This window comes from Mus musculus, chromosome 9, assembly GCF_000001635.26.
Source record: "Mus musculus strain C57BL/6J chromosome 9, GRCm38.p6 C57BL/6J".
Classification (NCBI taxonomy): domain Eukaryota; kingdom Metazoa; phylum Chordata; class Mammalia; order Rodentia; family Muridae; genus Mus; species Mus musculus.
In genome coordinates, this window is record NC_000075.6 from 85,772,008 (window position 1) to 85,793,638 (window position 21,631).

General features: G+C 43.0%; 1 non-coding gene and 2 pseudogenes across 1 annotated transcript; all 3 read right to left on the reverse strand.

Moving 5' to 3' along the window:
• Positions 1-343: 343 nt before the first annotated feature.
• On the reverse strand, positions 344-473 carry Gm22830. Its single transcript, XR_003948471.1, has one exon. It is a non-coding gene; the product is annotated as a small nucleolar RNA SNORA61 (small nucleolar RNA).
• On the reverse strand, positions 9,811-10,674 carry Gm5619 (predicted gene 5619; annotated as a pseudogene).
• Gm18766 (predicted gene, 18766) lies at positions 17,763-18,566 on the reverse strand (annotated as a pseudogene).

Here is a 21,631-nt window from a genome sequence, read left to right on the forward strand (position 1 = left end):
CTTTTCTTCCTTTTTCTTTTCTTTCTTTCTTTCTTTCTTTCTTTCTTTCTTTCTTTCTTTCTTTTTTCTTTCTTTCTTTCTTTCTTTCTTTCTTTCTTTCTTTCTTCCTTTCTTCCTTTCTTCCTTTCTTCCTTTCTTCCTTTCTTTCTTCTTTTCTTTTCTTTCTTTTTTCTTTTTTTGTTTTTGTTTTGTGTTCCGAGACAGGGTTTCTCTGTATAGCCCTGGCTGTCCTGGAACTCACTCTGTAGACCAGGCTGTGCTCCAATTAAAAAATCCGCCTGCCTCTGCCACCCAAGTGCTGGGATTAAAGACTGTGCCACCACTGCCCGGCTTTTTCTCCCAGGCATGTTTTAGTCTGGCCTGCTGCTCTACAGCAAACTGCATCGCTGTGAGGCCAGCTTCAGGGTGCTCTTCCCGCTTTATGACCAGCAAGACCAGCGTGGAGATCAGACGGGAAAGGGAAACCGGAGGGTAAGCAGCACCTTTTCTGATGAGTCAGGCACACCCCGGGTGGAGCCTAGACTAACTGCCAACGTTAAGCCCTGTTGGGGGTAAGGAGAAGAAGACTGCTAGGGGTTGCAGGCCAGTGGGTCAAGCCAAAAGAGCAAGCTTCGGCTTCAGTCTCAAGGGAGTAAGATGGAAAGCGATAGAGCAAGATACTCGGAATTCTCTTCACAGCTCTCAACATTCAACATTCTCCTCAGGCCTCCGAGCACACGAAGGTGCACGCACTTGTGCACTCAGACGCACGCGCCATGCACACACACACACACACACACACACACACACACACACTCACTCACACAGGGGAGAGGGATTTCAGTGTAATTCCAACCCACACCTGATAGTTTATGCTCAAGATCGAAACTGTGTTTCAGAACATAAGGACATCCTTACAATCAGGCTTAAAAAAATTAAATACAGGGGCTGACAGTTAAAAAGCTCTGCAGTTAAAAGGGCTTGTAGCTCTTCCGGGAGACCTGAGTTTTAATCCCCAGTAAACGCATTAGGTAGCTCATAAGGATCTGATGCCTTCTTCTAACCTCTGTGGACACCTACACACATGTGGAACACACACACACACACACACACACACACACACACACACACACACACACAAATAAAAACAAAGATAACTTTTAATTGTACTGGTTTTTAAATCTATCTATATTTAATCAAAATATAATTACATCATTTTCTCCTCTTCTCCTCCTCTCAAGTACCCTGCCTCTATTTTCTGTGACCTTCATCGCTGTCAATTTGGTAGCCTCTTCTTTCCCAGTTATCATGTCATTCATACACACACACACAAACATACTCCCCTACAACTTGTAAATCTTTTTGTTTTTGTGTGTATATGGTTTCAGGGCTGACCACATTGTATTAGATAACCAACTAGGGGTCTCCTTCCCTCTCTTACCAGTCAGCAGTTACCTATGTTTTCTTGTCCTGGGGCGTGACCCTGTGAGATGATTAGCCCTGCCAAGTCAGCACGTCTAGCAATATTGCCATTGTTTAACTCTCATTGTGTAGCTATTTCTGTGAGAAAATGTTTCACAGGAGGCTTCCTGGTACTCTGGCAGTGTCTTCAGCCACTAAGAGGCAACCAAAGGCAACAGCCATAGTCGATAGATATTGTAAGTCACCTGAACTATTCGAATCAATCTTCCTAAGAGACTTTTCGTACCTCGTACTGGAGGGGTTTTTGTTAGCCTATACTTGTGGGGAAAGCATTGTCAGTCCTAGTGATAAAACCCCTTTGCACTATAGGTATATGTATTTGCATGCATATGTACATATATATTAATACACCTACATGAATTTGGATGGTTTTTTTCCACATTTTTTATTAGATAAAAAATGACATTTCATTTCAAATGCTATCCCAAAAGTCCCCTATACCCTCCCCCCACCCTGCTCCCCTACCCACTCACTCCAACTTCTTGGCCCTGGCGTTCCCCTGTACTGGGGCATATATAAAGTTTGCTAGACCAAGGGGCCTCTCTTTCCAGTGATGGCCAACTAGGCCATCTTCTGCTACATATGCAGCTAGAGACACAAGCTCTGGGGGACTGATTAGTTCATATTGTTGTTCCACCTATAGGGTTGCAGACCCCTTCAGCTCTTGGGTACTTTCTCTAGCTCCTATATTGGGGGCCCTGTGTTCCATCCTATAGATGACTGTGAGCATCCACTTCTGTATTTGCCAGGCACTGGCAAAGCCTCACAGGAGACAGCTATATCGGTCCCTTCAGCAAAATCTTGCTGGCGTATGCAATAGTGTCTGCGTTTGGTGGCTGATTATGGGATGGATCCCCAGGTGGGGCAGTCTCTGGATGGTCCATCCTTTCGTCTTAGCTCCAAACTTTGTCTCTGCAACTCCTTCCATGGATATGTTATTTCGTATTCTAGGGAGGAATGAAGTATCCACGTGTTGATCTAATTTGGATGATTTTTAAGGTAAATATAAAGTGATAAGATTCCTCGAGGCTTCATCCATCAGCTTTGGTGTTGTTTGTCCCACCCCCTCCTTTCCCTTTGGTATTTATGTCCCTCTCTATTTCCCAATTGGATCCCTCCTCCCCATTTTCCCATTTCCAGCTTCATGTCACCAGAATCCTACAATTGCTCTTTTATTCCCCCCCCATCCTTTATAATTTATAATTTACTGGTTCTTGTGGTTGGTCCATGTTGTATATTCATACCTGGATATTTGGAGCTAGGAACTGCAGATAAAAGAGAGCAGAGAGAGCTCAGCCACTCTGGAAATCACTATGGAGAATTCTCAAACAACTAAAAATCAATTTCCCATATGTCCTAGCTATATCATTCCTTGGCATATGCCGGGAAGACTCAACATCCCACTCCATAGATACTTGCTCAGCTGCGTTCCATTGGTGTTCTATTCACAATAGCTTGGAAACGGAACAACCTCAATGTCTTTCAGCAGATAAATGAATAGTGAAAATGTAGAACAAATGCACAATGGAATGCTAGTCATTGTAAAGAAAAATGAAATCATGAAGCTTGCAGGTAAATGGTTAGATAGTAGGTGAGGTAACGCGGGCACAGAAAACCAAATGTCATATGTTGTCTTTAATAAATTTAATATGTGGTTATCAATGATTACTTTATTCTAAACTTACTCCATGGAGCAAATACTATAAATGATATTTCACTAAAGACCGCAAGGAACTTTGTTCATTTTACTTGCTGATAATACAGCACACACTCAAGTCCAAGTGTTCTGCTTCTTCGTTTCATCTTTCAAAGAAGATTCTGCTTCCTTTCCTTCACTGTTGTTCTCTTGGACCTATCAAGCTGGCCCATTTCTGGATGCTGAAATTAACAGTGGCTAACGGTTAGTGATGCTCTCATCTAACCCCTTTCTAATGATGCTGTGATTCTCAAAATTCACTTGTAAATTTTGGGAGGTGGGGGAGGGCGAAGTGTAGAGTGTTTAGAGAATACAGTAGATCTCAAGCAAATATTGCACAAAGTTGGAATTTATATGAATGTGGAGGAAGGAATTCCAAGATCTCCTGAGTGGGGAGCTAGTATATTTATCTGCAAACAAAGCTCATGCCAAATAACTGGATTAATATGGCTGACAATAAGTTAAATGAAACTTATCCATTGAGCACATACATAGGAACTCTGACAACCAGTGCAAAGCATCACAAGGCCACTTTAATTTCTCAATATGGAATAAGACTGATGCATAAGTATATCACAGATAGCAAAGTAAAACATTCCCATAGATGACAACGGAGTTATCAAGTGATGATCATAGTCCGCTGAGGGCGGTTGGAGAAAGTTTCTAATTGGAGTCATTTGTAAATAACTGGGGCTTGAAAGGATTTTTTGAGCATCTGAAACCAATCTATAATTTCAATATCTTCAACACAGAGAAAACGATTTAAAAGATTTAAATTGTTAACAATTCAACCTTGAACTGGACCAAAATGATAACTAGATAACTACAAAGGAAAACCAGGTGGTTCTCCTGATTCTTTGAGGTCACTCGTCTTTCATGATCATGAAGCTACTTTACAGCTCTACAAATTGCAGAAACTGTAGAAGACTGAGTAGTTCTGATGGTTAGCAACTCTAGTTGATCAGTGAGAACATTACATTACATTTTAGGTGGAAGTATGACTGGTTTCTCTACCTATCTTTCCTTACCTAACATCATAGTCTGTTTTGTGATTCCAGGATAGCAGAGTACTGATACTAAGTAACTTATAAAAGTTAAGAATGAATTTCTTGTGGCCAGGGGGAGGTGGCTCATGCCTTTAATCCCAACACATGGGAGGCAGAGGCAGGTGGATCTCTGTGAGTCTAAGGCCAGTCTGCTCAGTAGAGCTAGTTCCAGGACAGCCAAGACTACATTTAAAAAATGTATTTTTTTATAAGTCTAGGGGCTGACAAGCCATGAATCAAGGGAGTCTTCATGTGGTAAGGGGTTTCTTATTGTGTTATCTGATAAGGAAAGAGGGAGGAGGGTTGGAGAGATGGCGCAGCGGTTAAGAGCACTGACTGCTCTTCCAAAGGTCCTGAGTTCAAATCCCAGCAACCACATGGTGGCTCACAACCATCTGTAATGAGTGATATCTGATGCCCTCTTCTGGTGTGTCTGGTGTGCTTACATGTAATAAATAAATCTTAAAAAAAAAAAAAAAAGAGGGAGGAGAGGAAGAGAGGGGAGAGGGAGGGGGAGAGACAGAAATTCACCTTTATAACAAATCCACTAATCTAGTCTCCTGGTACACAATGCTGACATAATGGCATAAATCCATCACTAACGGCAGCAGCCTAATCACCTGATCATTCTTGAGCTTTTACCTCTCAATGCTCTGGACACTGTTGTATTAGTGAGAGTTAGGTTTCTGTCTTAGTCACTGCTCCATTGTGTTAAGAGACACCATGGCCAAGACAACTCTCATAAAAGACAACATTTAATTGGGGGCTTCCTTACAGTTCTGAAGGGTTAATCCATGATCTTTGTGGCAGGAAGCAGACAGCTGAGAGGGGGGACATTTTGGGGGAGGTGTGAAAGGAATTGGGGATGGGAAGGGGGAAGTGAATATGTGATTGTCCCAAATATTTCTGGCTTGTATAGAACTGACAAAAACTAACCAGCACAATATCTTATAGGTTCCTGTAAAGGCCCAGAACTAGACAACCTGAAACAACAAAGGAGAAAGTCCCTTTCTCTTAAAAAAAAAAAAAGGTTCCCTGGGAAAAATTTAAGTGAATGACCACTCAAATAGGAGAGATGCCAACAAAGAATTATAGATTATGTATTACTTTAAATAAATAAATTTCTGTATGTAAAGTGTGTGTGTACAAGCGTGAGTATGAGAGGGAGAAGGAGAGGGAGAGAGAGAAGAGAGAGTTTTTGCCATAGTTAAGGTTGTAAGATAGTGTATTCATCACGATCTTGTATCATAACAGGAAGGATCTAGTTATGCAATTAAAATTAATTAAACTGCCTTCAGATCTTGATGTGAAAATTAAATGATTACATTCTAGAAATCTGCTGCTTAATGCTGTTCCATTTCTAACATAAAATAAACTTGGCACCACCAGAGAAGGTTGGAAGTGAACACTGCCTGGCGTTCTTCCACCAAACTTCCTGCTGTGGAAGATTGGTCCTTTCAAATAACACCGAGTACTGAACTGGTGCTTAATTTAAAAATCTTTAATCAACGAGGATCCCAACAACCACTTAAACTGTGCTGCCTGTCAGTTCTAACCGCTCATTATGAAATCACCGCTAATGCCATATACAGAATAGAGCCTTGGAGTTAAGAGTCTGGGAGTGGTGTTGGAAGAGATCAAGAGCTCCCCAGGCTACTTCAGAAAGAAGAATGCTGTAGTGGTTTCGTTGAAATGAAGCACAAGGTGTGGGAGTCCTTTTAAGCAGAAACATCTCTGTACTCAACACAATGAACCGGTTTAAACATCTGCCACTCTGAAAGAGAATACTCATGTTTGTTTCTTGGTGATGAAAAGACAAAGAATTCTTTTCCTGAGTGTCAAGGAACCCTGAGGAGACTATTAAACCCGACTGTTATTCCTGAGGAGGAATCTAGCTGATGGGTTATACTAGGAAATTCAGCAGATATCATACGAAGTCTAAAAGTTATATCTTTAATTTTCTCCAATGAGTCAGAAACATTTGAAACTTTTCTCAGCATGTTTTGTGCTTTAATTTGCTTTCACGTCTACCTGCTCATCCCCAAGATGGCTACACAATGTAAGAAAGGCACAAGGTGAAAGCGATCCTGAAGAAGTCTAGCCCTCCACAGGTAAAGGGGCTCCACCAGCAGAGGGGGGGGCGGGGCGGGAGGTGGTGATTGACACTTTCCGATTTGGAGGGCTGGTGAGAACCCAGTGAAGAGAGGCCCTGGGAAACGTGGAAGGACATTGGAAACCCCGCAGCTGGAGAGGTGGGAACAGGAGAGAGACCCCCATCCTAGAAATACAACGTAGTGGAAGCAAAGCCGCCTCCAAGGACAAGATAGATGTCTCTGAAAGAGTAAATGCATTCTGAGAAGCACAAATCATACAAATCAGAAGTTTCAGCTCTGAGAAGGATCTTCGAAGTTTTCTTTCCATGTGGACAGAGGGAAGGTTGTTAACATTTTTCAATCTTCCTAAAAGGGAGCTGGCTCCTAAACCTAGATTCCATCCTCACAGATGTATCTCTTCAATGAGTGCAATTAAGACACCTTTTAAAGACTCCCATGCATGAAAACATTAAGGACAGATTTAAGTCAGAGAGTTTAAAAAGGACAGCAGTGCTCCGATGGTATTGGTTTTGTTGGATTACTCACACTTCCCTATGAGAGGCCAAACCTACTCCATCTTGGGACCGGCCCAAGGACCAGAAAGGACCCCATGGCTTGTCCTTGGCCAGAATTACCCCTTAGCTACTTCCTAGCAACAGTTAATCAGATTGTTTCAGATGTGCTTTCAGACCCTTTGTGATTGTATATGGTCTGGCTTCAGAGTACTCACCTGTCTGTTTACAATAGACATTTAGTAAGATACGTGTCAGGATGGACGCCCCCTTACTTACTTCCATTTCCTATAAAACCTTGTTCTGCTGAGGGTTCAAGGCTGCTTCGCCTTCCCTCCCAATCCTGCCCTGTCAGAGTTGGGTTGTAGAAGATCCCAAGCCAGAGCTTGTAATAAAGAGACCCTAATGCTATTTATTATTGCATTGGAAACATCTCCTTGGTGGTCTTTTGGGGTTCACGAACGCTTCCTGGCATAACACCTAATCTCAGCAGCAAAGTATGTTTTTTTTATTTTATTGTGACAGGCAGGGGTAAAAGAGTATAAAAAAGTCCAAAGTTTAAACGCAATAATCCCTCTAAATAATAAAATAGACTGTAGCCTTTTCTGTGCTCCAAAAAACAAATTAGATTTTCAAACTCCTGACATCAACAAGAAACTCCAGGATGGGAGAGAAAAGTGAAAACCAATCTCCACAAAAACAAATGACCAAACCAACCAAACCAAACCAGTCAAATAGACAAAATCCTTGGGATTCCAAAGACTTGTTATTAATACCTGGCGATTCTAAATCTGACCCAACGACACGGGGTTTTTAAATGTATCTGTCACTAGATGGCACTGTATAAACACAAATAACTAGGCAAGGCACTCCAGTTCATCTCTGAAATTGGTGGTTTATTACTATAAATAAGCCTTTAATGATAAACCTAACCATCTTACAAGGCAACACATCAATACTTTACATCTCTATCAATAAATGCTGACTGGTTCTGAGAATGGTTCAAAGGCAGCTTTAGGGTTGTTACACGACAGACAGGAAATTGAATTTTAAAAAAGGTAAGAAAGTTAGCAATATAGGAGAGGGGAGACAGGAAAGAGAAATAAATTCATGAGAGAATGCATAATTTGAATTTCCTTTGGTTCCCATTAGGGCTGCCGGAGCCTGGGAAGATCGTGGGCTTAGTGTTCTATCAGTAACATATAACTCATTCCTTTGCTACATCAGGAGGATTGGAGCTGAAAAGCCAGTGCTGGCAGAAGACAAGGACGGATTACACATGCAAATAATCCCATAGCTCTTGGACTAAAGGAGACAGTTCGTCTTGTAATATTTCTTTTAAGTGACACACAGAAAGCTTTGGCGGGTTGCTATTAAAAAGCAACATTATAAGATTAAAAAGCACAGAGAAAGAAAGGATGTTTGAAAGGGGCACTGCAAAACTGTGAGGAAAAATCAGAATATGGATAACTACAGAGTCTGTATTATTCCACTTTTTTAAGTTAAGAGAAAGGTCAGGAATTTAGAACAGTTTAGGAAAGAAAGGTTAACTGTATTTGGAGCCTCGGGAATTGAGAACATCTGGTTATAATCACACAGAAAAATATGGTTGAGACTTGATGGTGGGTAGGGATAACCCAGACCATCTGACTGTGTGCACTCCACTCTTCAGGAACACTGGGGCTGTATTCCACACAGGTGGTGTGCCACCAACTGCTATCTCTCTGCACCACTTCTCCAGAAAGGGAATGTGCGCGCGCACACACACACACACACACACACACACACACAATTTTAGGATGTCAAATGTCAAAGAAGTGAAGAAGGCCATCTCCATTCCTGCAGTGGCCAGTATGACCAGTCTAACAATGCCAGGGAGGAATGGAGAAATGTGAAGAACACTGGTTTATTGAGCTTTCCTCTTGCACACATCCACCCAGTAAACTCTCTCCTCTTCCTATGTGTTTCAGCCTACAAACACTGTGTCCTTTCTGACAGAATGTGTGTCTCTCAGCAGCGGGGAATACCTTGGTACCCAGAGCACCTATTAAGAGGGGCAGAAAGAAAACCAAAACAAAAGATGGATTAACCTCCACCCTTATTTTTGATGACAAGAACTTAAATTTTACTTCCCATTTGCAACAATTCTGTTCCAAAGATACATTTACATTAGGAAAGGGCTTCATAGTCATTTGAGTTGCTTTAGAGAAAACATGGCGGCCATTAAAGCTGTGGTCAGAGTCCATGATGGAAAAACAGAGCGCAATGTTTATTTGTTTTTTTCTCTCGCTAATTAAGACAGAATCTAATACAGAATGCTGAATTTCAGAGATCGGGGAATTGTGTTTTTACCCACAGTAAAACATGAGGTTACTACTTTAGAAAGGCTTTCGGCTCATTAATCTTGACGCTAGTATTTAAAATAATTTAGTTTCCTTGGTAAATGGTCTGTAGATTCTTGAAAGTGCTGTTAGCTAAAATATTATTAATGTGAAAATGCACTCAACATGTCTCATAATTTTGCTGAGAAATGAGACGTGAATGATGCGTTTTATGGTAGGGCGAGCTGGGTGTGGGGGAGAGAACATGACTGAGATGTGTGACTCAATTTATGAGAGTTCTGAGTGACACGAAGGAGGCAGATCACCAGATCCACACACAGTTTCAACTCTGCTACGGATTCCCACTCAGCTCATTATCCTACCCACTTCTCTTCACTGTGACAAAACACCAAGATCAGGGCAACTTGGAAAAGGAAGTGTGTGATTGGGCTTATGGTTTCAGAGGGTCAGAGTCCATGGTGGTGGCGCAAAGGCATCACTGCAGGAGCAGCCAGGGCTCACATTGGACAGTAAGCAGGAGGCTGAGAGGGGAATGCTGGGAACAGTGAGAATCTTTGGAAGTGTCATCACCCTCCCCCAGAACTCTCCCTTCTCCTAACCTTTCCCCAAACAGTTCCACCAACTGGGGGCCAATTTTCTTTTTTCTTTTTTTTTTGTTTTAATTTTGTAATTATATTTATGTACAGAAAACTTAGGAGTATTCATTTAACCCAATTTAGTGGCAAGTTCTTTAGCCTTTGCTTTTTCCAGCTTGGCAATTCGAGCCACAGACTTAGGACCCAGGACGCTGCCTCTCCAGTGGCGACGGATCTCGTCATATCTGTCATTATAATTGGTCCTAATAGCTTCCACCAGCTTAGCCAGAGCACCCTTGTCTTCCGAGTTAACCTGTGTGAAGGCAACGGTGGTGCATGTCTTCCTGTGGACCAGGTGCCCCAGCCTGGCCTTTCCCTTGATGATGCAGTAGGGCACCCCCATCTTTCGACACAGGGCAGGTAGGAAAACCACCAGCTCAATGGGGTCTACGTCATGGGCAATCACCACCAGCTGAGCCTTCTTGTTCTCCACCAAGGTGGTGACTGTATTGACTCCTGCTCGGAGGACAGGTGGCCTCTTAGTTGGGACGTCGCCTTTGCCAGCAGCTTTCTTCTCAGCACGGGCCAGCAGCCTTTGCTTCTTCTCTTGCTTTGTCTCTGGCCTGTACTTGTGGGCAAGCTTAAGCAGCTGAGTAGCTGTCTGCCTGTCCAGGGCTTGGGTGAACTGGTTAATGGCAGGAGGGACTTTGAGCCGCTTGTAGAGGATAGCTCTTTGCCGCTGCAGCCTGATGTAGCGGGGCCATTTGACGAAGCGCGTTAAATCTCTTTTGGGCTGGATGTCCTGTCCAATGCCGAAGTTCTTGGGCCTCTTCTCGAACAGAGGGTTGACCACCTTCTTGGCCTCCTGCTTCTTGACGACGGCGGGGGCCGGGGCCACCTTCTTCCCCTTGGCCTTCTTCCCTTTGGGCATCTTGCTCAGCTGCTGGAGCTGGGGGCCAATTTTCATGGGGGCCGTTCTCACGCAAACCTCCACACTTATGAAAATCAATGTTGTGGAGAGTGAACTCCCTGATGATGGTTGCTAACGTGTTTATGACCATCTCAGCTAGTGCTAGCACCGTGGAGACCCAGGGCAACTAAAGAAAGAGCTAGTCACTCTAACTACAAAGAAAGAGAAGTAGAGCCACGGTTGAACTGACTCCAGCTGGGGATAAGGATTTTTTTTTTCTTTCTATAGAATCCCAGGAAAAATATTTGGTGAAAGTGAAATTTTGAGGGAGAAAGAGTCAAACTGGAGGAATGATTCACTCTGCATCATAATTTTAGCTGTTCTGCCAGAGGGTGAGGTGCCAGGTGTATTTTCTGCTTGCCTCCCGCAGAGCAGGGTTGGCTTTCTAACAGAATCTTTCTCTGCAACTTCCTGAGAGTCTCCTTCACTTTTCTCCCAGTTATTCACCCCGTAAAATCATTCCCAAGGTCTTCGAGAACTCCTTCCCTCAGGCCAGCCCCGAAACATCCTGCTCTGAATCCGCCCCCCCCCCCCCTCCCGGATCGTTACCTGACTGCTCTCGGGTTGCTCTATGGTTTACTTGACAAAGAGGTGTGCGTTCAGCCATATTTCTTATTGAAATGGAACATCCCCATAGGCAGTAACCTTGTCAGCCTTCTCTCTCCATATAACAAACGCCCAGGTAGACTTGCAGCACTTCATCGCCATACAGCTCTAGGAACCGAGTTTTACATGCACCACGGAGCTTCCTAAACTCGCTGGGAAACCAAGTCCCCACTTAACGCGTGCTGCCAGTGTCTTCATTGAAGATCTCAGTTAAGTTTCTGCTATCACAGGTTGCATTGGCTAGCCCACACTATGTCCCAGAGCTAGGGCGGTCACTTGTCTTGTTTTTAAAGAAATGACAAGTTCCAAGGAAGGATTTTTTTTTCAGGAGCACACACCACGGAAAAGAAGTTCATTGTTCACTCCGCCCTTTCTCTTCCATTCTCCATACGTACACCGTACACCACTGTCAGAGTTCTCCAAAGTATAGTGTGCTCTTCGATTTTCTTGTTTATCCTGCTTGGTGGAACAGTGGTTCTCAACCTGTGGGTCATGACCCCTTTTGGGGGGGGGTGTCACATATCAGATATCCTGCATATCAGATATCTACATGATGATTTATGTAGCAAAATGACAATAATGAAGTAGCAATGAAATAATTTTATGGTGGTGGTGGTGCGTCACCACGACATGAGAAACTGCATTAAAGGGCTGTAGCATTGGGAAGGTTGAGAACCACTGCTATAGTGTCTTGTCTCTCTGTGTACCCAGTGACTAGTATTCTTTTCTACAATACAAGTCTTTCTGTCTTCCTGTCCTTCCTTCCTTCCTTTTCTTTCTTCCTTCCTTTTTTTTTTTTTTTTAAATTTTCTTCCTTCCTTCCTTTCTCTACCTGGTGACTAGTGCTCTTTTGCACAATACAAGTCCTTCTTTCTTACTTTCTTTTTCTTTTTTAGAAGGCTCCTTTCACTTACTCTTATTTTGGGTCAAGTGATTTCCTGTAAACCTGCTTCCCACCTTAATTTGTAAAATAAAGGAGAGCTGATGATTGGGCAGATAAAAGGGGAGCTGGAGCGGAAGGTGGGGAGAGAGAGAAGAAGGAGAAAATGGAAGAGGGAGAGGATATAGAGGAGGAGGAAGAAGAAGAAAAGCAGAGCAGAAGCATGTGGCCTGGAGAAACTGCAAGTTCTAAGGGGTCTCATAGATGGGGAAGATGGTAGTATAGGGGTAGATCTGCCCAATCTAGGCGCACAGCATGGATTCATATTAACTGAGTTGTATTTGCCGGGGCACATTTGGGTTGGAGATTTACCGCAACACAGAGTAAATGGCTACTGGGCTTCTATAGCCTTTGCTTTCTCAGTTGCTCTGAGGGCAGTTTGAACACTTGCTATTTCATTCATTTCTGGATGATGGAATTCTTGTCTGGTCTATTGGAGGTGATTAATAAGGGAATAAAGGAACCTGTTGGAATTTACTCCCAAGCATCCCGCAAGCCACATGCAGCCCTGAGAAGGGATCTAAGAAGCTCTTGTTCCTTACAGCGCCTGCGAGGCAGTGAGTCTCCACCCTACCTTCAGTATTTTACTTAGTCTTCCCAGCAAACTTCAAGATTTGATCATCTCCATTTCATGAAGCAGAAAATTAAAGGTCAGAAAGACGAGTTATTGGTCAAGGTCACATTTTTCGCATGTGATATTGACTAGTTCTTCTGCACACCCTCTTTCCTTTGGCTCAGCAGAATCTCTGGATTTTATAACTTGGACAGTGAGAGCCTTTCAAGGGGAAAAACAGTGACTTGGAGACTTATTTGTAAGTCTGTATTGAGATGGCGAGGCAGTGAACAGGACTGCTTGCTACTAAACTGTCAGCAGAATGATTTCCCCAAATGCTCACTTTCTCAGACATACTAGGTTTGAGATTCATAGAAAGGACATGCTACTACACAGGCTTAATTTTCTGTTTATATTTAATATCTGTGTGTGTGTGTGTGTGTGTGTGTGTGTGTGAATATGATCACATGGTCTATAAGGACTCAGGAGAGAAACTTCTCATCTCAGATTACATCTGAAACTCAAGATAATTCACTTATTTAGATAGTTACAGAGTCCTTTCTGGGCTCGCAAGGTAGTTCAGTGGGCAAAAGCACTGACTGCTCTTCCGAAGGTCCTGAGTTCAAATCCCAGCAACCACATGGTGGCTCACAACCCCCCCCCCCCCCATAATGAGATCTGACGCCCTCTTCTGGTGCATCTGAAGACAGCTACAGTGTACTTATGAATATAATAAATCTTTGGCAGGAATAAGCAGGACTGAGTGGGCAGAGTTGACCAGAGCGAGTGGGGCCAACTGGAGCGATCAGCGTTGACTGAAATAGGGAGAAGTCCTAAAAATTCAATTCCCAATGATCACATGAAGGCTCACAACCATCTGTACAGCTACAGTGTACTCATATACATAAAATAAATAAATAAATCTTAAAAAAAAGAGTCCTCTCCGTGTGGTTGTTATCTATCTTTTGCTCACTGTCTGCCTGAGAACTGTGTTTAGGAAAGAGAGGAGAACCCTAATATGGGCTATAATATCATACACATAAACATACATATGTAATATGCACACATGGCACATACATACACACAATTTTATTTGAAATAACATGTGATTTAGCTAGTTGTGATTTTTTTTTAAACAGAGAAAGAATGGGAGCCTGTAAGTAGTCTATAGACTTTGATTCACTGCCATAGACTGCATGGTTTTTATTTCTTTAGAGAAACTTTGAAAGATGAAAGAGACATCTTACTTTGGTAGGCTTTAGAATAATTGTGAAAGTTTTAGTTGTTTCAACAAACAATGCTCAATTTCACGTAGAGTCTATGCCTTTCACACTTTCCACAAAAGCTTCTCTGACAATGAGATCACCGCTCCAGGGATTAAAGAAAAATTAGCCTTGCACACTTGACGATTACATAGCGATGTGCAGTTAATCAGTGGAGCAATGTTTAATACTGCTTTTATATTTTGTCTGTTCTGGAATGAATTACTATGAACTAAAGACAGCTATCAACTTAATTAAGCTGTAATGTTGCTGATTTTTTTAATAGTAACATTATCTGGGCATCGATATTTTGGGCATATATGTTTAATTTTCATTGATATTAGAAAAAAATCATATATATATATTTATACTTGTGATTCTCCAGAAGCCATTTAATATGCAAAAGTAAGATAATTCAAAATTGTACAGAAATCATCCATTGTAAAAGGACTAAATGTACAGAGACCTGGCTAACTCCAGAGATACTGAGCCACACTGTATGGAGCAGGCTAACTCAACCCATTCCTTCTCTGTACTTTTCTTGGTTGCTGATTTATTCTGCTGCTGGCATAATTAATACACTAATTTTTAAAATTTTATCTTCCAAGAGAAAGTTGGCTAGATCACCTTTCTTAGAACCAGGGAGATTTTTGTGGGAGCTGCCTGTCAAGTTCTAAGTAAATTGTAGCAAACAGTTCCCCTTTCTCAGAATCCCTTCAAGTCTCCTGCTGACCTCAGTCACTTTACAATAGATCACCAAAAAAGGGACAGACTCTTCCATGCTTTCAATCAGCCTGTTTGGGTTCGTGGCGTAAGACAGGGTAGACACTAACTTGGTAAATCGCAGAGAGCTTTTACCTCCTTTCCTACTTTTCTGCACCCTGGTCTTGATTCATCATCTACAGTCAGAGGAAGACTGAGGGTGGAGAGAAGACAACAAGAAAGGAGATTTGGGGGATTGGGATAATCTCTGCAACGGACAGTGATCTTGAGTCACTGGGAAGATGAAAAGTGAAGAAAGGACATTGGAAGACCCAGTGGCGAGGGACACCACTGTGCCCTAGGTAAGAATATTCTTATTGTCATAGAAACAGAATGGTGATCACTGCTGAACTGACTAACTTCCCTTCTTAGCAACAGTAGGAGAGAGAAAGAAACACACACACACACACACACACACACACACACACACACACACGACAGAGAGACAGAGATAAACAGAGAAAATCAGTTCTCCTCATGCTTGGATTCCACAGGAACCCTTTCTCTTGCGCAGAAGCATTCTGGAAGGTAAGTCAGAGTTCCTTGAGAGCAAAAGCCTCCAGAGCTATTTTCTTGGCCAGTTTCAAGATCCATACATAAAGGAAAGTCCTAGAAAACCACAGATGGCCGAATACAAAAGTATGGCAAACCCAGGTCTATCCCAGAGTCTCAGGAAGAGAGCACATATGTCAAAAAAAATGGCTGCAGCAATGGGTTTCCCAGGGTAGAGGCTTCTAGGGGTTCTGAGATCTCCAGGCAGGATCATTTCTGTATTGGACAGATGCACTATACAGAGGTCCCTATTGATTAAGCCTCTTAATCTATTTCCATGAGAAAAAGCTCCTGTGTCGAGATCAAATCTGCCTTGGTCTGTGAAAGGCAAAGAACAGGGGAGCGGCTCTGACTGCCCCTGGATGAAATGAATTGCCCGCAAGCAATTGATCAAAGGTTGATAATAAGGATGATTGTCCCCACCCAGGTTACTGACTTTCTCCCTGTTCTTCACTAATTGTGAGTCTAGTTATTGATCCAGTTAGCATTTCAGCCCAGGATGTGATCATCTCTAAAGGTTTTGCTTTTGTATTAAACGAAGATCGGCTCTCAGTCTCTCCTGCTCTCTTTTAGCCTCATAAAACACCTTTACCATTTAATAAGCCACAGGTATTTTTTTTTCTGGCGAGATATTTTGTTTTATTCCTGAGAGAATTACAATGTTGCCAATAATTATGGTTAATAGCAAGTAAATAGAGCTATACGCAGAGATATGGGCGCGGACGTGATAGAGATAAACACATGAACGGAGCTCGACAAACTCATAATTGGGCTAAGTGATGGGGGCTCAGAATGAGTATGTCTAAAAATATTTTAGAATTTGTTGTCTTACAAATATATTACTGCAGAACACAGGAGGTTAGCAAGGAATAATTGGAGGAAAATACAAGAGAGTAGTGTTCTTCTCTAATAATCAGGGTGTTAGAATTCATGGATGCCTCCCCTCATTCCCACCCCGGCTGGAAGGGTTTCGCCATGCATTTTTCTCAATAGTAGGAGAATATTTGAATGCTTCCTGAGATAAATGTATTCATCATCTCTTTTAATCCTCAAAGGATCACATTTTATAGATAGAAAAAAGTCAGAAGAAGAATTTTTTCTCTGCTCACTAAAATGTTAGGCAGTAGACCCCGTGTGGTGAATTTAAAGCATGCTCCCTTCCCTTGGAAGTGAGCTGACCTGAGTGACTCGCTAACAGACTCCACTGGGAGGGGCTCCTGGAACCCAGGCAGGAAAGGTCAGGCAGTTCCCACCTTGCTCTTTGTGGTGCCTTTTCTAGCAGAATCAAATGGGTGTGGGGATGCACTGTATCTACTTTAGACCTCTATTCAGGCAAGCCACATGTACAGACACTGGTCAAGAGTTCAGCATCAGCGATCAGTCATGGCAGTGAGGAGGCAGTCACAAGTCTAACACTAGGAGTCGTCAGGGGCTGTAGTTCCATGTCTGATTGCAATGACATGAGAAACTTTTTTCTGTTGTTTTTGATATTTTTTCTTTTTGCAAAAAGTTATTCTTTCCTGATATACACACAAACACACACACACACACACACACACACACACACACACAAACACACACACACACTGTTCTTAATAATCCAAGCTCTCACCGGGCAGTCGTGGCGCACGCCTTTAATCCCAGCACTTGGGAGGCAGAGGCAGGCAGATTTCTGAGTTCGAGGCCAGCCTAGTCTACAGAGTGAGTTCCAGGACAGCCAGGGCTACACAGAGAAACCGTTTCTGTCTCGAAACAAAACAAAACAAAACAAAACACCCAAGCTCTCATTTCTTTCTCCCTCCCACCAAATCCAGTCTTCTTTCCCAATCCATGTCTTACTTTCATGTCTATTTTGTGTGTGTATGTATAGCTCACAGTATTTAAGCATGAGTCAGAGATTATTTACATAAATAAAGGTAATGTACCAGAGGCTACACAACTGAGGAATATGGCTTCTGCCCTTTCAGCCATCAGTAGGTGCCTATAACTCCTCAGGGAGGGTGGAGCCTTATAAGCCCCTCCTCCTTTATCCAAGATGAAATTGATAGGACCAGTCTTGTCCAGGTAGACTCTGCTCCTATACATGTTAAGAATGGTAGAGTTTTATGACATTCCTTCACATCCTCCAATTTTTTTTTAAAGTTGTCATCAACAGCCCAGTAAGGCTGAACATTTATTAGACCTATTTAACAGATGAGAAAATGGAGGCAAGCAAAACCAAAGTCAGCCCTGGCAAGTAACAGAAGCTGGAGATGGCAGAGTTAGTGGGAAGCCTAGGCTAATGTCAGGTATGTCCTGTTGGCTTCTGAACCTAAAGATGTGTGATCCCGAAGGGCCCAACAAACTGCAGTAATCTCTTCTGGTGGTATCTTCTTCTGGTTTAGGACTGGCAGGCATGAGGCACTGAGTCTCTCCTTCAGCAGACAGTTTGAGGGGAAAATCCAGGCCTGGAGAAGCCTGGGTCAGCATTCCCAATGGCATGATGTCAATGTGTGTTCCACAGACCTGGTGGAGGTTGCTCAGTGTGATGTCCCCACTGGCTTCCACAGTCACCCTGGGGAATTTGGCTTTAAGTGCAGCTACTGTGGGGTGCAGCTCCTTAGGTTTGAAGCTGCCCAGCAGGTCAGTCCCAGCCTCTGCTCCTGCAAGGCCTCCTTTAGGCTGCTACATTCCATCTCTACCTTCAGGGAGATATGGCTGCCTGGGGCGTCTTCAGCACTGCCTTTTTCATGCCGCAGGCTGCCACCAAGTAAGTGGTGGTTGTCCTTCTCCATTACCAACCCATCCTGGTCTTAGTGGTGACACTCAGCCCCACCTACTAGGAGCCCATACGTCTCTACCAGTTGGAACCCTGGCATGGTCTTCCTGGTGCCCGCCACGCATCCTGTCCAATCAGTGCTCCTGGCTACCTCCACAGCTGTCGCTGCTGTGCTGGCAATCCCACTGCAGTTCCCCCAGCAGCAGGTGGTGGGCAGGTCCCTTGACCTCTGCCACCTTGACCATAGGTATCTCCCTCCAGGAGGCACCAGGACACTAGGCAGTTGAGTGAAGATGGCATCAAAGGTCACCCAGTCAGTATCCTGGGAGATTTGGCTCACAGTGCAGCCTTCGAGGGGGCTGACTCGGTACTCCTCTTTCAGCCAGCTGTTCACCAGGGCCGTAGGGGCAACAGGAGCTACAGACCTTCATGGTTCATGGTGACTTGGAGAAGCCAGGCGGCCAGTGTGTCCACCATTGTTCAGATTGGATGTCGAATGTTCCCATTCTCCAAATCTTACACTCTTTGTGCTGTCTCTCTCTCTCTCTCTCTCTCTCTCTCTCTCTCTCTCAAAGATGTATTTATTATTATATCTAAGTACACTGTAGCTGTCTTCAGATGCACCAGAAGAGGGCATCAGATCTCATTACGGATGGTTGTGAGTCACAATGTGGTTGCTGGGATTTGAACTCAGGACCTGTGGAAGAACAGTTGGTGTTCTTAACCACTGAGCCATCTCTCCAGCCCCTCATGCTCTCTCTTTTGTGATCTTTCCTGAGCCTTATTGGTGAGAGAGGAGGCTTCAGAGCCCTACTAAGGGACAAGTAATTAACGGTCACTTATTCTTAGCACATTGGATCAGTTTTTGGGTCTATGCACCAACTATTGCCTATGGGAAACAGGTTTCTCTGATCAGGGCTGAGAAGAGCATTCATCTATGTATCTTAAATATAAATACTTAGAGGCAAATCTGACATCATTCCAATGAACAAAACAATAGTAGTTTTGTTGGCCCTGAGGGTCTATGACATCCAAAGCCATGGTCTTTCACTAAGTTCTGCATGGTGGGCCTCAAATCTAGTCAGGAAGTGGTTGTTCCTTCCACATAGCTCATCAATGTTGCACTAGCTGGCAAGTCTGGCCTGATGGGTTGCTATTACGGTTGAGTTTTCGCCCTCGGCAGTTCCCGTAGCACTTTCCAGCGCTATGAAAGCTAGCATCGGAAGAGGAAGCTACCGGTCTAGTTCCAGCTTGATTTCTCTGCATACAAGTGCAGGAAGGAGTTCAGTGAGTGAATTCACTGTGTAGCAGCAACAGCCAGAAGAGCTAACAATAGAACCCGGCTCTGTTAGACTCCAACACTCACCTAAATGTATGCCTTTTATGCCTCCTTAAACGTGTGATTTTGTCACTTCATACCAAACTCGAGTAGGAGAATCATTTGAGTACGTGATTATATATTGCAACCTTAACTTTGGCATGTCCATGGTACTTTGTTGGCAGCCGGGCGCCTAAAAGATGGAGCCTGCCTCTGGTACACCGTCTCTGTAAACAATGCCACTGCGCAGGCGCTAGTCCGAATCTGGCGCCAACCCCTCCCAAGCGGGTGCATACAAATGAAAGTGCCGGCTGACTGACCAATCCCAGGAGGACACATAGCTCTCCCCAGTGCTGGGGTGTATATAAGCAGTCCTCCCTGGGTTCCCGGAGTTCCTGTAGCATCGAGGTGTTCCTGAAATATAAAAGGCTGTTGAGAAGAATCCGACCGTGTTGCGTTTTTTCTCGCTGGACGAGGTGAGCGCAACAGTACTTTGAGTTTTACAAATGGTTTTCTGGATTCCATTGTCTTGACTCTTACCAAATCAGAGAATTACCATTTTATCAATATAATAATAATAATAATAATAATAATAATAATAATAATAATGATGATGATGATGATGATGATGATAAATAATGTTTTCATTCACTCAGTCAATATTTATTGATCACCACTATATGTTAAACAGCTAAGAGCTCCCATCAACACGTAAATACAGCAAATAGAAGCTTAAGCACATGGCTCCTGATAGAAGGACGGATGAAAATGAGGAAACACACTGAAATACATTAGATACAATGTAAGAAGAGTTCTCCACTAGGAAAAGAGTACAGAGAAGTCTTCTGGGGAGAGTTAAAAGCTTGGTTTTTTAGGCAATTAGAAGAAGAAGGGAAGAAGAACAGAAAAGAATAAGCCCTCCTCTGGGCTACTTTGTCAATAGCCCTAACTTCAAGTTCTTAATACAAGTCAGCTGTTCACACAAGTCAGAGCGAGGAGGCTGCAGGGAAGAGAAGATGACTCTAGATGAGGAGTGGTCCTCTTGGGAGGCATGTCAGTAGATGATGTCAGGAGAGATTCCAAGTTGAAGACTGTTTTCAATCCATCAGACTTGTTTCAGATAAGAACAGTTCATCTTCTTTTCCCCCTATAAGAATGGCTCTTATGCTTAAGATAATTTCTATTTTCAGAGTGAAGCAATGGTTTTGTACACTCATACTTTCCTTGCTAAAAAGAAGAAAAGAAAATGCTTTAGGGGAAGAAGTTATTATTCCAGTAGTATTGATCTACACTTTAAGCTAAATATTTCTTTGTCCAAGTAGTGTGGTCCTCTTGAAAGGGTTATTTTTAATAACATATTGTGTTTCCTGGGCTAGCCAACAAGAGGACTGCACTTTCCCTAAATAGTACATAATCCAAAATTGAGCACGTGATCCGAGATAAAAAAAAAAAACACTCTCTTTTAAGAATTGGTGTGATGTCAGGCAGTTGGTAGTGGACTTTAATCCCAGCACTTGGAGGCAGAGGCAGGTGGATCTCTCTGAGTTCAAAGCCAGCCTGGTCTACAGAGTGAGTTCCAGAACTGCCACTGCTCCACGCTACACATAGAGACCCTTAAAAAACAGAAGAACAAACAAGCACACAAAAATAAAAAGGAATTGGTGTAAAGAAGGTTCCTTAGCTGAGGTCATGAACTACAAAGATTATAATAGTAATTACAAGATGAGAAGAATTATCATCTTCATCATGGACACAGCCAGCCTATGTAAATAAAATACCAAGCTAGACTGGTTCTATTCTAGAAGCTACCAACTTTTTAAATAGTAAATAAGCCAATAAATTATTATTTTTCCTGCCTGGCTTAATCTAGTTTAATTTGAGTTTTTGTTACTAGTTAACATTCCTGCCTAGTTAAATCCTTTGTCATATGTGAATTCCTAACGGTGGGAACATGTTTCAGGGTCCACATGATCTAACATATCTCTGCCCTCCTTCTCACACCCCCTCGTACTTTCTCAGGCAAAGGTGGTTGTTAGGAGCACTGGCTTTGGCGTCAGACAGGACTGACTTGTGCTAGTGACTCTGCCAAGTACAGGCTGTGTCATTCTAATCTGTGCTGTTCTCTAGACACATCTTCACTATGAAATGGGGTTACTGTAGTTTACATCTTTAGATTTGTTTTGAG